This window comes from Papio anubis, chromosome 19 (genome assembly GCF_008728515.1).
Source record: "Papio anubis isolate 15944 chromosome 19, Panubis1.0, whole genome shotgun sequence".
Classification (NCBI taxonomy): Eukaryota; Metazoa; Chordata; class Mammalia; order Primates; family Cercopithecidae; genus Papio; species Papio anubis.
The window spans coordinates 53,535,970-53,553,096 of NC_044994.1; the positions used below are offsets into that span (position 1 = coordinate 53,535,970).

Below are 17,127 nucleotides of genomic sequence, written 5' to 3' on the forward strand. Positions count from 1 at the left end.
TCCCAAAAACAATTGCAACAAAAACAATACTTGACAAGTGGTGTCTAGTTAAACTAAAAAGCTTCTACAGAGCAAAAGAAACTATGAACAATCCGAAAACCACAGAATGGGAGAAAACATTCACAAATTATGCATCTGACAAAGGTCTAATATCCAGAATCCATAAAGAACTTAAACAAATCAACAAGCTAAAATCAAATAACTCCACTGGGGAAAAAAATGGGCAAAGGACATAAACAGACAATTCTCAAAAGAAAAGACATGAAGGCTGGCAACACACATGAAAAATGCACATCATCACTAATCATCAGAGAAATGCAAAACAAAACCACAATGAGACACAATCTCATATCAGTCAGAATGGCCATGACTGAAATGTCAAAAAAACAACAGATGCTGACAAGGCTTGGGAGAGAAGAAAATGCTTATACACTGTTGGTGGGAATGTAAATTAGTTTAGTCACGTGGAAAGCAGTTTTGAGATTTCTCAAAAACACAGCTACCATTCGACCCAAGAATCCCAATCCTTGGCATATAACCAAAGGAAAACAGATAATTATAACAAAAATGCATTTGTATCTTCATCGCCACACTATTCACAATAGCAAACACATAGAATTGACCTAAATGGCCATCAACAGTGGACTAAAGAAAATGTGGCACATATACACAATGAAACCGTATGCAGCCATAAAAAAGAATGAAATCATATCCTTTGCAGTGAAATAAATAAAGCTAGAGGCCACAATCCTAAGCAAATGAACAGAGGAACAGACAACCAAATACTGCATATTCTCACTTACAAGTAGGAGCTAATCATTGAGCACACATGGACACAAACCTAAACTACTTTATTTAATTGTCTTTCCCTCAGGTGCGAAAAACTATTTAAAAGCTGAGAAAAATATTTAAATGACTCAGGTGTGTAAAAATAATTGCCATGAGAAGGCAAGAAAAATAATAATTTGAAACATTAAAAAATTGCAGAAGCCTCCTTTTTTAAAGGAAATTGGACAAAGATTCAAATTATAAACTAAGTAAAAATTCAAATAAATTTTAGAGAACTTTCAAACAGTATTTTGGAATAGACCAAGAGCTAAAATAAAGGGACACTAACTCTCTTTATAAATGGGCTCAAATTTGAATTAAGAGACAGTTAAAAATTGAAATGTACAATTACCAATTAGAAAATATCTGATAGGTGGTAGATGTTTCCTGAGAGCCTTAAAAAGTTAACGGACTAGAAATCAATACAGACTAAGTCCTTTTTGATCAAAGAACCAAAAGCTTCCCTCCATAAAGTACCTGTGTACATACTGCAAACAGAAAAGCCACTGGAGGAATCAAAGTTCAATTACGGGTAAAAAGTAAAAGGACAACCTGACAAAGTCTGCCAAAGTTGTCACCAGGAGGAAGATATTAGTATTCCAATACATCCTATTCTTTCTTTACTCCCAATAATAAAGTATAAATGGACAGCATTACAGATTTATTAACTGCATGACTGAAAATAGCTACCATTAAGCCCACTAGGACTGCCCATCAGAGCAAAGTTTTAAAGATACTTGAAAAATAAGAAGGAAGACTAATTGACTTGTAATTAAAGAATAAAAAGAGAGAGAAGGTGAAAGAGAGAAACTGTGTCCTGAAGTAAAAATGACTGGCTATGGCACATTGTGTGTGTGTGTGTGGGCTGGAGGGGGGTGGGAACTAAGAAAAAGTTGAGCTTGATGGTAAATTATCAACTTTAAAAAGCTTGAGGTCAAATGGACTTTATTTGCTTTATTTACTAAAGCTACTCAAGTAATAGAAATTTCTACCAATTGTTAAGTTCTTTCCCAAATCTCAATCTGTAACTTTTTTCAGGATCCTTTTTAGACAACTACTTATTTCTCTACCATGACATAATTTCTATAGATTTAATAGATAGAAGCTACATTACAAATGGAACTTTCAGATAAAGCATATTGCAGATAGATTATTTTAGAAGTTCTTATAAATTTTCTCACACATATCTAAAGTAAAACTAGACTTCTAAATGCCTACACCATTTATGAATCAAGAAATTATCAAAGAATAAGCTATGGTCCCAGTATCTCTATGGACAAAAGAATTTGTAAACATAGGTAGTTTAATTATAGCAGGGTCATTGATAGTTCATGGTGGTCATTATTGTAGTGTCCCTCCAAAATTCATATCCACCCAGAACTTCAGGATGTCACCTTATTTGGAAATAGGGTCATTGCATATGTAATTAGTTAAGTTGAGGTTATACCGGATTTGGGTCCACCCTAAATCTGATAACTGACTCCTTATAAAAAGAGGAGAGGATATGCAGTGATGCAGAGGGGGGAACGCCATGTGCAAATGAAGGAGGAGATTGCAGTGATGCAGCTATAAGCCAAGGCATGCCAAGGACTGAAAGCAACCACCGAAAGCCAGGTGACAGGTGTGGAATACTCGGTCAGAGCCACTGGAAAGAACCAGCTTGGCTAACACGATTTTGGACTTCTAGACCCTAGAACCATGAGAGAATAAATGTCTTTGTCTTAAGCTTCTGTTTGTGGTAGTTTGTTGCCACAGCCCTAGGAAACTAATACAATCATACATCTTTCTTTCCGTATGTGTATAAACATTTAGGCTACGTTCAACAGCAGGCCAAGGCTGAGACTCAGCCTCAGAGCAATTATAGATCTCAAATAAATTAGTCACACCACCTTCAGATCTTGTATAAGGATCATTAAATCTCATGTTACTACATAGAGTGAATATCTATTGCTAAAGGAAAACACCAACAGTTTTCTACTAGTTGATTAACTTCTTATGAATTGATGTTGTATTCTTCTTCTCATAAGACCATCCAGTTGTATAACACCCTTAAAGGAGCAACTTTATAACATTTATCCAGTATAGAATACTGGTTTTTAGTTCATGCGTGTTCTGGGAATGGCAATGAACTGCTTTTTGGAATGCTCTTACACCATATCCTGCCTGGATGTTTTTTGTTCATGGGTCTAAGCTTAAAAATAAAAAAGGATATGAGGATGGTATGCAATATCTAGTCTCTTGTAAGTTCCAAAAAAAAAAAAAAACGAAAACAAAAACGGAAGCCAAAAAGGTTCAAATGGCAAATGTGGCCCATTCTAGGGCATGTCAGATTACTAATAGGGTAAATATATATAGTAACGACAGTACATTTTTAGAATAATGCATTATTTGACATAGCATAGAAATAAAGAGGTCTTTTAACCTTCGCAGATACTCTTTAAAAATGAAAAACAAATGTGAAGTATTTTTTTCTATCTTCAGTAATTGCTGTTGTTAAATTAAGACTCACAATAAAAGGTACAATACAAGGTAGCATACTGCAGAGCAGATACTATGAAAATATCATTAAAATACATTATGTATACCTTAGAAAGACTATAGAAATGTTACAGTAGTTTGCTCCACTAAACAGTCTGCTTTGACTTTTTACAGACCAATAATAACAAAAAATTTATCAACATTTCCATGGAGAAATTAACATCTGTTTTGGGCACAAAAATGTGGCTTTGTGAATTTTTAGGAAAGCCCTGGAATAATTGAGTTATAAGATCCATGAAGACAAGACTTGGCACCAACCATAATGGTTATTAGGTAGCACCACAAAAAAACAAACGAAAAACCTCTCAAATTTACTAGCCAAAGTCCTCCATGAAGGAAACCATCACAGTAGTGGTAAATTGGCTGTAATATTAAATAAACATGGGTGGGAAAACATTTTTTGAATAGCAGAGGATGGGTAATTCTTGCCTTCTCCGTAGCTAATATAATTTTTTTTTTTTGAAAGGAAGTCTTGCTCTGTCGCCCAGGCTGGAGTGGAGTGCAGCGGTGTGATCTCTGCTCACTGCAACCTCCGCCTCCCGGGTTCAAGCAATTCTCCTGGCTCAGCCTCCTGAGCAGCTGGGATTACAGGTGCGCACCACCACGCCCAGCTAATTTTTGTGCTTTTAGTGGAGGCAGGTTTTTACCATATTGGCCAGCCTGGTCTTGAAATCCTGACCTCAAATGATCCACCCACCTCGGCCTCCCAAAGTGCTGGGATTACAGGTGAGAGCCACAGCGCCCAGCCCTGTAACTAATACACTTATGGGAAAATAATAAAAGTGAGATGAACAGGAACCCTGCCCTTAAGGAATCTCTGAGCATCTATCTCCAAATAGATTTCATACAATTGGTTCTTTTTGTGGACTATAAATATGTACTAAAAATAGTATGCATATTTTGTGGATGGTTTGAATCATTTTCCTTTCAAAAAAGTCACAGCATCCACAGAGCTATAAATAAATACATACACACACACACACACACACATACATGAAGTTTGTCTTTCCTGTCTGGGACATTGCAACTTTTCTATCCAGTCAAATGGGAACATAGTTAACTGGAATAGTCATTATTATTATTATTTTGAGACGAAGTCTCACTCTTGTCCCCCAGGCTAGAGTGCAATGGCACGATCTCGGCTCACTGCAACCTCTGCCTCCCAGGTTCAAGCTATTCTTCTGCCTCAGCCTCCCGAGTAGCTGGGATTACAGGCACCTGCCACCACGCCCAGCTAATTTTTGTATTTTTAGTAGAGATGGGGTTTCACCATGTTGGCCAGGCTGGTCTTGAACTCCTGACCTCAGGTGATCCACCTGCCTTGGCACCCCAAAGTGCTGGGATTATAGGCATGAGCCATTGCTCCCAGCCAGAATAGTTATTCTTGAATTATTCGAGGGTTTGCTGTTCTTCAGAAACTTCACTCACCTAGTCACTCCGAACTTTTGAACAAATAGAAGGAATCTTAGCGGAACTAGAAAGCTCTATTTTAACAAAGATCTTTAACTGAAGTTGTACAGGTTAGTAAGATGATCCAGTAAATCTGCCAGGAAATGCCAAGATCTTCAAACAGGCCAATGGCAGTATGAAGTAGATAACTTCTGCTCAAAACCTTTGGAATAAGAGTATCTGTGAGTTTCATGCTAGTGTTTATGACCTTTTTACCAGACTTTTCCTCTTTATTGATTAAGCATTTGCACTTCTGACTTAGCCTACTAATCCAATGACTTGAGTTTTCTCAGAGACAATCATCACCTTAACTCTACACTTCAGTTCTCCCAGCCAGTTTTAGTGCAACCAATTAAAACAATTAATATAAAATATGGCACACCTATCTCATCAATAATGATACACTTTTAGACAATACACAAATGAAAGAATAATGACACAATTTTAGACAATACATAAATGAAAGAAAGATTTTTGTTTTCCCTTGCACTGGAAAAAATACAAACTGCAAAAATAACTATCACAATATACCTGAAGTGCCCGAAGTTTCTTCCCTTCCCCTATGTGGGCTCATGCTTTTCAGTGCCAAACCAGATGGAAGGCTAATTATTCCACAGGGCGACTGGTTAGATTTTCCTACAACTTAAGACCCTCTAATGCCCTCAGTGAATATCGTCTTCATTCAAAATGTCCAAAGGAATAAAACCCTTGACGAGTTAAACAAACAAACAAACAAACAAAAACCCTCATATCTGATGAAACAAGACTCGTAGGGAAATCAATCCCAGTAATAAATTTGAAGAAATGGAGGTGGTCTTCAAAAACTGTGACACTGAATTGTGATGCTGTGGTTAATAATACAGCACAAGCCCCATGGGCACAATAAACTAGTTAAATATTCTCAGTTCAAGAAGTATGGGTAATAGAAAAGCATTGCATTATCTTTGGGCCAGTGAGTATGTACTTCATCATTTCTAAACTTTATGTTAATCTGTATTAACATCAAAAAGGTGATAAAATGGTGTTTGTGTTTGTGAGGCAGGAGTATACTCAGTGGAAACTACAAAGCTTAAGAGACATTTGCTAGAAATTAACAAAGATTAAAAAACGAAAACATTTAGAGAACAACACAAGAAGCCAGAACAAGAACCAAAAAATATATTAAGAAAATAAAAACAAAAGGAAAATTCAATAAAATGTGCCTTCACTTATTTTGTCTATATACTTTGTATAACAATAAGAGTGATGGAGTCAAGTACCTAATTAAAATTGGTTTCATTTGTATCAATTTCTATCAAATACTTTTGCTCATTGAATTGTTTTAATTTCTACATGAGTTCTTCTGTGTGGTTAAGAGATCAAACTTTATTAGATTTTGAACAAGAATTAAAGGGAGCAGATAAACAAGAAGCATATTAAAGAAGAGAAATGACATAACACTATAAAAATAAGATCACACATATAGTTTTTTGATGCTTTGTTGATTCTTAATGCCTATGGTCCTGGAGGTAAGTTTTGCTTTTAGGAGAGCATTACTCCAAAAGTTGGTTCAAATAAGAGAAACTGACATGTAACTAACCTTAGAGCTACAAGGGAGAACAACAACGCCTAACTGCAGCATGCGATTTAAAATCCTAGTTGTTCTTGGAGTATTTAGACAATTGAATCCTCAGAATATACTTCACCAAGATAAGATGATGCTGCATTTAAAAATCACTTTAAATGACATGAAAATTTTACCTGATTTTAAACTGGTGAGATAAGCATTAAAAAAGTGAACAATCTCTTAGGAAAATATGCTTTGTTATTAAACTCTCCCCAGATTTATCTGTAGGCTACTTACATCATCTGTTGATGCCAAATACTCTGGGTCTTATCAACTTCCTCAGAAACCCATGCCCTAAAATTTAACCCACAGTCCTAGAAATGGTTGAATCCTAATTCTACCTTGGAAAATAAACATATGCATAAAATTTAATTCATTTGTTTTTTCTCTCTCTCTTTTTGGAGTATTTGAAACTGTCGATGCCATTCAGGGTGTTTAGAAGACAATGCCCCATGCTGGTCATGGTCAATATTCAAAACGTCCCTTTTGCTCTCAGAAAAGCTCTGGAGGGAAACCAAGGGTCTTTCAAAGTCTAATGTTCTCTTGTAGGGTTTATCACCCACAAAGCAGACTATAAAGTAACAACTTGCTAATGGGAAGGTAAATTTTAGCTGAAGGAGAAATTGAAGTGCAGAACAAAGGACCCAAATCTATCACAGGGAAACATATTAGGGACATGAAGGAAACCTTGGACAACTGGTTTTGGAAAACGTTCAGGGAATGTCATTAGAAAACATTTTCAACAAACTAAGGTTAGAAAGGATGGCGGAGAGCCATTCCTTCAACTCACTTGGCAAACTAATGACTTTGGAAAAGACAGTTCTTTAATTTTGAAACAACTGCAATAAAGAACTCGATCCAAATGGACATATTGATCCATCTCTTCCAGAACTGACGCTTCAGGAAGATGCCCTGAATGTCACTGGTGTGAATCACAATGAGGTATTTAAAACGCAGCAGTTCATTGGGATTTATTTTACAAAAATAACATTGAAGATGAGTAAGAATTACTGTTTCAATTTGAAGAATAAACCCCTGTCAACCAAAGCATGGCAACCGTATGTTTTTTTTTTTAAAAAAAATCCATCTTGACTATGTAATTTTCCACCCAAAATATGACAGATGGCTTTACTTAAATAAATGACTGCACTATGTAAGATCATAGTTGGAATGCTGTTTCTCCTGGTGCAACTACACAGTTCTGCAGTTCTACATATCAAAGGATTTCACCTTCAGAGGACATGAGAATGAATTGACTAACAGTCATTATGTTTTCAAGATATACACAATACTGCTGAGGACTTTATACGGATGAATAAAACCATTAAGGTGAAGGTTTACGGTAGTCACAGACAGAGGCATTTCTAAGTCAGGCTCAAATTTCCATTGTCGAACCTTACCATGTTCAGGGTGAAGCTGCAAGAAATAAGACACACATAGAGAAAAAAGGCCAAGTCAGAGATTTTAGTCTATTCCTTTCTCTCTCTCTCTCTCTCTCCCCCTCACTCGCTCTCTTTTTTTTTTTTTTTTCTTTGAGTTTGGTTCCTTATCAGCTTGTGAAAAGCTGCTGGAAAGCAGGAGAGATTCTGCTGCCAGGTCTGAACTGCAGGGGTGGAATTGGCAGCAGTAAAACCAAAAAGATTGAGCAAATAAAAGATAATATAGATTGTTTCCTGTTGTGTCTGTTTTCAAATTACGGTGTTTAAATGAACTTCTTTTTTAGCAAACTGTTTTTAGTCTCTTTCTGGCCTCCAGTGACCTTTTACTGCTTCTTTTCCTCTTGTGTCTGAAAGCCTCTGAAACTTTGGTCTTTGTCTCAAAGAATTCATGAGAATAAATATAACATCAGCAGTTTGGATAAGCAGTTTGATCAGGATTTATGAAATATTTGGCCAACAAAAGTTAATCTTATATTTTGGACCGATTTAACGCGTTTACAAACATTTTCTAAAAATTAAGAAATAAGGGTTTGAAAGGCAAACTGTAAATCTAGTGCATTTCATCTATAAAGAGATTTGATAATACTAGAACAAGCTTGGATTTTCATGTTGTCCATAATATAAATTTCAGCTTGTTAGAGTCACTTTTAAGTTTAATAGGACTTCCCCCCACATTTGTTTGATACAGAACAATGCGCTTTCAAATGAAGAGGAAACCAACTCTGAGGAAGGAGGAAACACTCAACCACGGCAATCCTTCTACTAAGTCAGACAGTGTGGACGGCCAATTATTTTATCATTTTGATAAACTAAAAATGGTAATTTCAACCTAACAGGTGCCTATGAGATAACAGGCAGACAAACGTAACAAATCTATTACACAACCTGACTTTGGTAGGTGCTATTTTCTAACTTTGATTCAGTCTGCTCTTTAACTGGATTGTCAATAAAAAAGACCAATAAATCATAAAGTATTGCAGTTGAATAATTACGATAACATTTGTTCTCTCACATTGCTATAAAGAAATACCTGAGACTGGGTAATTTATATAGAAAAGAGGTTGACTTGGCTCACGTTTCTGCAGGCTGTTAAGGAAGCATAGCAGCTTCTGCTTCTGGGGAGGACTCAGTAGACTTATACCCATGGTGGAAGGTGAAAGGGAAGCAGGCACATCTTATGTGGCTGGAGCAGGAGGAAGAGGCAGGAGACGGTGCTACACACTTTTAAACAACCAGATCTTGTGATAACTCACTCACTCACTATAAAAACAGGACTGAGGGGATGGTGCCAAGCCATTCATGAAGGATACGTCTCCATGATCCAATCATCTATCACCAGGCCCTACCTCCAGCACTGGAGATTACCACCTGAGATTTGGGTGGGGACACGAATCCAAACTATATCAAGGCCCCTGTAAGAAACTTTTGTTTAGGCCTATATTCCCTATTTCATAAACAATTCTGTGTATGAAACACTTCAAACAGAGAAAATGGAGACCACCATTATTCAATAATTAATGCCAATAATTTGTCACTTTTTATCTGATTTTAAGATATTAAAATATTACAAATATATTTGAAGCCTTCTTCATATATCTTTCACCACTCTCCTTTCTTACCTTCATTCTAAGTAGTAAACACTAATATGAAGTTGATTTACATTTTTTCCTACCATTATCTTATAATGTTATGCATTTATATACTATTTTGTTTTTTAATATTACAGGCAAATGGTATCCTGAATGTACCATACTATGATTAACTGATGATTTTAAGAAATGTTCATGTTGAAATGAGACTGTGTAACTCTTCTGCTCTCAATGCAATCACTGCAGAAACCAGAGTCCCTCCAGAACATGCAAGGCCCCAGGGTGATTTTTTTAACCAATTCTTCAGTCCCCTTCCCCTCCATTTTCCCTCATCCTTACTGAGCTTTAGCCATGCTAGCCTATTGGTATTTTTTGGTTGTTTACCTTCCTGAAATTCATTTCTTTAAAAATAAATTTTAACATATGCTTTTAAGGTATCAAACATGACATCATGGTATACGTAAGAGAAAGTAAAAGGTTTGATACAGTGAAGCAAATGAACATACCTATCATCCCACAATTACCATATTTTTTTGGTGGAAAGAGCAGCTAAAATCTACCAGAATGCTTTTTAAACAGATTCATAACACTTTTCAGTACCTGTCACACGTTTGCTTGATTGAATGCATCCTCAAAAGAACATAAATCTCAAGAAAATGGAACATTTTGGGGGAAAGTGGAAGCATTCTTCTATATATGTTTATATCAATAACTGGCTCAATAAGATTAAGTAAATAAATTAATTTTATCAGTATTGGATAGTTTTGTTGGATATAAAGTTTGGGGTTAACTATTTTTGCTTTCAGCCTTTGAGAATGTCATTCCATTGCCTTCTGCCATTCGTTTTTTCAAAAGCAAAGTCATCAAAATTTTATAAATTCATTAAACATACACAATAAAATTTAACAAAATGTAATGTACTCTTCTATCTCATGAGTCAAGTTTCCCTTGTTGTTTTCAAGATTATCTGTTTGTCTCTGGCTTTCATGGGTTTGGTTATGATGTACCTAGGTGAACATCTTTTGTGTTTATTATACTTAAAGTTTGTTGAGCTCCTAGATTTCCAGATTAACTTTCTTTCTATCAATTTCAGGAAAGCCTTGATCATTATTTATTCCATTTTCTTTTTCCTTTGTCTCCCTTATGTCCTTTTGGGACCATGATTACACATAAATTGGTATGCCTGGCATTATGCCACAAGTCCCTGAAGCTCAGCTAACTTTAATTTTGTTTCCTGTATATTCTTCAAATTGCATAATTGCTATTACTTATCTTCAAATTAACCACTTAATTTTTCTGCAATCTCAAATCTGCTGTCAGGCACATCTACTGAATTATTCATTTTGATTGTTCTTTTGAATTATAGTTCCTTTTGATTTTTTTTCTTTATAGTTTCCATTTCTCTGTTGAGAGTCAGTATTTGGCAAACCATTGACATCTTCTTCCTCTCCCTTGCATAAAGTTTTTAAAAATTTCTTGTAGATATTTAAAACAGATATTTAAGTACAAGCCCCATATTAGAAAAACATCTTAAACTAATGAAGTAGTAATGGTGACTCAATGCAATAGATGAAGAGTAAACAAAAATCTCACCTCTTACTGTGCCAATTTGATTGGTCAAACCTAACAACAAGTGTAGAACCTTGCGTAGGAAAAGGTTTGCAATCTCTCCTTTTCATTGTCATTTATATGTATTTAATTCAATGTATGTGTTTAAATATACATAAGGACATTACTTCACTGTGCTTTTTCTACCTACTTAAATCTGCAGAAAATCAGAGTCATAAGTAAATTAAACACGAATGCTTCATGAGGAAAAATTCATACTAAATCAGGAGAAAAGAACACAAAGCTGCTAGATCCTGTGGCTTCATTGGTAATTACTAACTATGAATATAAACTTCTCAATAGATTCCAGGGTTTAGCCAAAATGGACAGATAAATAGAACCATACTATCTGCTAGCCACTGTGTTATTCATATGATCAGAAGTGTAGAGAATGAAATAACTTTCTGCTTCGATAAAACTTGGTCTACCAAAAGTACTGAAAATATGGAACAGTAGATTTGTCAATTATTGTTACATTATCTAACATCATTTTGTGTAGTAAATGCAATCTTTTGGTTAATCTTTCAGCCATCTTCATTTTTAGAAAGAATAAAACAAATAACATTTAGAAATAATTATAAGTTCTGTAAAGAAGTTAAAAAGCCAGAGATCACACACTTATTCCTGTTGCTTTGTATTTTTCTTATCTACTTGATAGAAAAGATCTTAATACTTCAAGGTTATGTAATATATAAACAGCAAATAATAACATAAAAATGTACACTCAATATTAAGTATAAATACATGCACAAATGGGGCCGGGCACGAGGGCTCATACCTGTAATCCCAGCACTTTGGGAGGCCGAGGCAGATGGAACACTTGAGGTCAGGAGTTTGAGACCAGCCTGGCCAATGTGGTGAAACCCCTTCTCGACTAAAAATAGAAAAATAGCTGGGTGTGCTGGCGCACGCCTGTAATCCCAGCTGCTCAGGAGGCTGAGGCACGGGAATTACTTGAACCCAGGAGGCAGAGGCTGCAGTGAGCTGAGATCGCACCAGTGCACTCCAGCCTGGGCGACAGAGCAAGACTCTGTCTCAAATATAAATAAATAAATAAGCAAACAAACAAATAAAAATACTTGCACAATTACCTGTTACTCGAACACAAAATCATTCAACAGGAAGGAGAGAGATAGAAAATTTATATAATGGGATTTTCTAAATATACAATCTCAGCCCCAAATCTCCTTAAGCTGATAAGCAACTTCAGCAAAATCTCAGGATACAAAATTAATGTGCAAAAATCACAAGCATTCGTATACACCAGTAACAGACAAACAGAGAGCCAAATCATGAATGAACTTCCATTCACAATTGCTTCAAAGAGAATAAAAAGCTAGGAATCCAACTTACAAGGGATGTAAAGGACCTCTTCAAGGAGAACTACAAACCACTGCTCAGTGAAATAAAAGAGGACACAAACAAATGGAAGAACATACCATGCTCATGGATAGGAAGAATCAGTATTGTGAAAATGGCCATACCGCCCAAGGTTATTTATAGATTCAATGCCATCCCCATCAAGCTACCAACGAGTTTCTTCACAGAATTGGAAAAAACTGCTTTAAAGTTCATATGGAACCAAAAAAGAGCCCGCATCGCCAAGACAATCCTAAGTCAAAAGAACAAAGCTGGAGGCATCATGCCAACTGACTTCAAACTATACTACAAGGCTGCAGTAACCAAAACAGCATGGTAGTGGTACCAAAACAGAGATATAGACCAATGGAACAGAACAGAGTCCTCAGAAATAATACCACACATCTACAGCCATCTGATCTTTGACAAACCTGAGAGAAACAAGAAATGGGGCTGGGAAAATTGACTAGCCATAAGTAGAAAGCTGAAACTGGATCCTTTCCTCACTCCTTATACGAAAATTAATTCAAGATGGATTAGAGACTTAAATGTGAGACCTAATACCATAAAAATCCTAGAGGAAAACCTAGGTAGTACCACTCAGGACATAGGCATGGGCAAAGACTTCATGTCTAAAACACCAAAAGCAACAGCAGCAAAAGCCAAAATTGACAAATGGGATCTCATTAAACTAAAGAGCTTCTGCACTGCAAAAGAAACTACCATCAGAGTGAACAGGCAACCTACAGAATGGGAGAACATTTTTGCAATCTACTCATCTGACAAAGGGCTAATATCCAGAACCTACAAAGAACTCAAACAAATTTACAAGAAAAAAACAAACAACCCCATCAAAAAGTGGGCAAAGGATATGAACAGACATTTCTCAAAAGGAGACATTCATACAGCCAACAGACACATGAAAAAATGCTCATCATCACTGGCCATCAGAGAAATGCAAATCAAAACCACAATGAGATACCATCTCACACCAGTTAGAATGGCGATCATTAAAAAGTCAGGAAACAACAGGTGCTGGAGAGGATGTGGAGAAACAGGAACACTTTTACACTGTTGGTGGGATTGTAAACTAGTTCAACCATTATGGAAAACAGTATGGCGATTCCTCAAGGATCTAGGACTAGATGTACCATATGACCCCGCCATCCCATTACTGGGTATATACCCAAAGGATTATAAATCATGCTGCTCTAAAGACACATGCACACGTATGTTTATTGCGGCACTATTCACAATAGCAAAGACTTGGAATCAACCCAAATGTCCATCAGTGACAGACTGGATTAAGAAAATGTGGCACATATACACCATGGAATACTATGCAGCCATAAAAAAGGATGAGTTTGTGTCCTTTGTAGGGACATGGATGCAGCTGGAAACCATCATTCTTAGCAAACTATCACAAGAACAGAAAACCAAACACCGCATGTTCTCACTCATAGGTGGGAACTGAACAATGAGATCACTTGGACTCAGGAAGGGGAATATCACACACCGGGGCCTATCATGGGGAGCGGGGAGGGGGGAGGGATTGCATTGGGAGTTATACCTGATGTAAATGACGAGTTGATGGGTGCTGACGAGTTGATGGGTGCAGCACAGCAACATGGCACAAGTATACATATGTAACAAACCTGCACATTATGCACATGTACCCTAGAACTTAAAGTATAATAATAATAAAAAATAAATAAATAAATAAATAAATAAAATTTATATAAATATGTGTTTCTTAATTCAGGGTATGAATTCTATCAGTAATATGCTGAACTAAACATTTATGTTTACTTTTGGAACTCTTTGCAAACCACTCTTGCTCTAGTGAACTGTCACTCTCAGGATTTTTCTTACGTACCTATTGAGACAACAACTAAGAAATTAGGCAATGTGCATCTTTAGACTTGCCAGTCATGTTGCAGGGGAAATGCTTTACTCACCTTTAATATACAAGATGAAAAGCATTCAGAACAAGAGTGGCAGACAGGCTTACACATCAGGAGAGAAGAAAGAGATGATTTGGCCAAAGTTCAGTCCCTTGGCTCATCTCTGGACTCGAAGCATCATAAAGGGAGCCCACTGCATCCCTAATGTGTTGCTTCTGTACATCCAGCCCCGCACTAATTGACACTGACGCTGAACACCTGTTCCTGATGATGAAAATTACACTGTCGCTTTGCAGCTATCTTTCTCTCCAATTTTGCATTGGATAAAAAAGCTGCAGTGTGAGTTCCAATGTCACTTTGGTGTTAGGCTGAGTTGTTGATTAATAGGCTTGCCCCAAAGTTTACATCTTTAAGTAATTTTTATCTCTCCTAAGAAAACCAGATACATTTTCTTTTTTAACAGCCTTATTGAGTAGAAATGAGTAAAAACCCTGCACATATTTAATGTATACATTTTGACAGGTTTGGACATATGTATACACCCAAGAGTCCATAATCATAATTAAGGTCATAGACATATCCAACACCTCCAGAAGTTTACTTGTGTCCGTTTTGTGTGTGCGCGTGGTAAGGACACCTAACAAGAGCTCTACATTTTGAACAAATGTATAAGTGCAAATGATGGTATTGTTACACATAAGGTACTGTGCTGTTCAGTAGACCTCATCTTGTATAACTGAAACTGTCCCAGTTGAGCAACATCCCATTTTCCCCTCTCCTCAGACACTGGCAACCACTGTTCTATTCAAGCCAGAGGTAGGTTCCATTGCTGCTGTTGCAAACTGTGACAAAGTTGAAAATTATAAAACCATGTTGGATTCCAAGACATTTGAGGACCATCTATAACATACTGTGCTGATACAGAAATAGATGAAGTATAGTCCATTGTGCCAGACACACACCACACTCCATACTTGTTAGCTGCTATTCTTACCACCAATAAACCATTTTTAGGCTTTAAAGTTTCTTCAAGTACTGCCCACAGTACATCTTGTACTTCTAAACAAAAAGGTATTATTGTGCTCTGACTGTTCCACATTGCTGATCTCTAATAGAATGTTTTCAGGTAAACACTGTGGGTGCTGCCTCACACAGAATGCACAGTAAAGAAACTATGTTCCTTTATTCATGTCCACAGCAGTTGCTGTGAGCTTGAGACTACCATTACTTTTCAGCCTTTTTTTTTAACTACAGCACAACTGACATAAAATTTTCTTAAATACTGAAATTAGTTTGTAAGTTATGTGCAATTAGTAGCATGAGTTGTGTCTCTCATTTGCATTTACTTTTTTAAAATTATTCATCAGTAAAATCTTGACTTATCAGAATAATGTCATAATTACTTGGAGTATATTCACCAAATGTGTGTTTATACATATATAATGTGATAGGTATATAATTTAATAAATAACATAGGAGGTAGATATGGAAATTTGGGCTTTTCCAGCTTTTACTGAATATAATAACATTAATTATGTGCTTTGAGTATACAGAATGAGTTTTGTTATTTTTATTTTCATTTTTTATCTTGGAGAAACTAGCAGAGTACTTGCACAAAGCAGATCCCCCCAGAAATACTGGTTCACATAATAATGAATTAGTACATGAATATATACATATTCACTATTGATAAAGATGTAAAGTAGATTTTACCATGAGCTTAGACATTTGAAAACACATGTTTTAATTTAGAAAAGAATTCAAAGCTAACAACACACACACACGTATATGTGTGTGTGTGTGTGTGTGTGTGTGTGTATATATATATATATATATATTTTTTTTTTTTTTTTTCTTTTTTAAGTCTAGGTGACAGGTCAGGCACAGTGGCTCACACCTGTAATCCTAGCACTTTGGGAGACTGAGGTGGGTGGATCACCTGAGGTCAGGAGTTCAAAACCAGCCTGGCCAAAATGGTGAAACCCTGTCTCTACTAAGAACACAAAAGTTAGCCAGGCATGGTGGTGCATGCCTGTAATCCCTGCTATTCAGGAGGCTGAGGCAGGGGATCACTTGAATTCAGGAGACGGAGTTTGCAGTGACCCAAGATTGCCCCATCTTAAAAAAAAAAAAAGAAAAAAAAAGTCTAGGTGACAGCAGAAATACCTGATGAAATTATTCAAAACAATCCACTATCATGTACTCAAATTTACTTTGAAATTATCCTTAGGTAAGTAACAGATTATTTCATCTTTATTCATGGATTAGATAAAAATGTGATAGAATCAGTGAGCTAAAAACAGAAACAGATTTTCTTTGATAACTGCCTTGATGTAAAAGATTTTTGACCAGGTTAAAAATGTAGCTTGCCAATATCCCTTAGCTACAGGTAGAGCTAGAGACCCTCCACAGGGCATGAAATTAATTCTTATAATGTCAATACTCTAATAAGAGGGTTAGCATAACCACTTATTGCTCTTCCTTCCCTCTTTCATCCACTGAATCTTTAATTTCTTCCCTTAGACATTCGTTTAATAATTAATTTATTTAACAAATATTTATCAGGTATTTATCATAGGCACTAAAGATTCAGAAGGGAATAAGAGAGTTCCTGCCCTCAAGAGGCCTATAGTGAGGAGAAATATATATATAAACATCAGTTACAACTCAAAATAGAAATGCAACTATAATATACATAACATATTTTCAAAGCCAAAAAGAAAATGAAACTAGCTTTGGGGAAAAGTGTAAGAGACGAGAATGGGTGGTAGGTGAAATCTTCCTTGAGGTTATTCAACTCTATTTAA

At 36.1% G+C, this 17,127-nt stretch overlaps 1 long non-coding RNA gene across 1 annotated transcript in view; it reads right to left on the minus strand.

Moving 5' to 3' along the window:
- LOC116271487 overlaps positions 1 to 17,127 on the minus strand; it is a 189,575-nt gene that overhangs the window by 159,791 nt on the left and 12,657 nt on the right. The window lies entirely within an intron of this gene.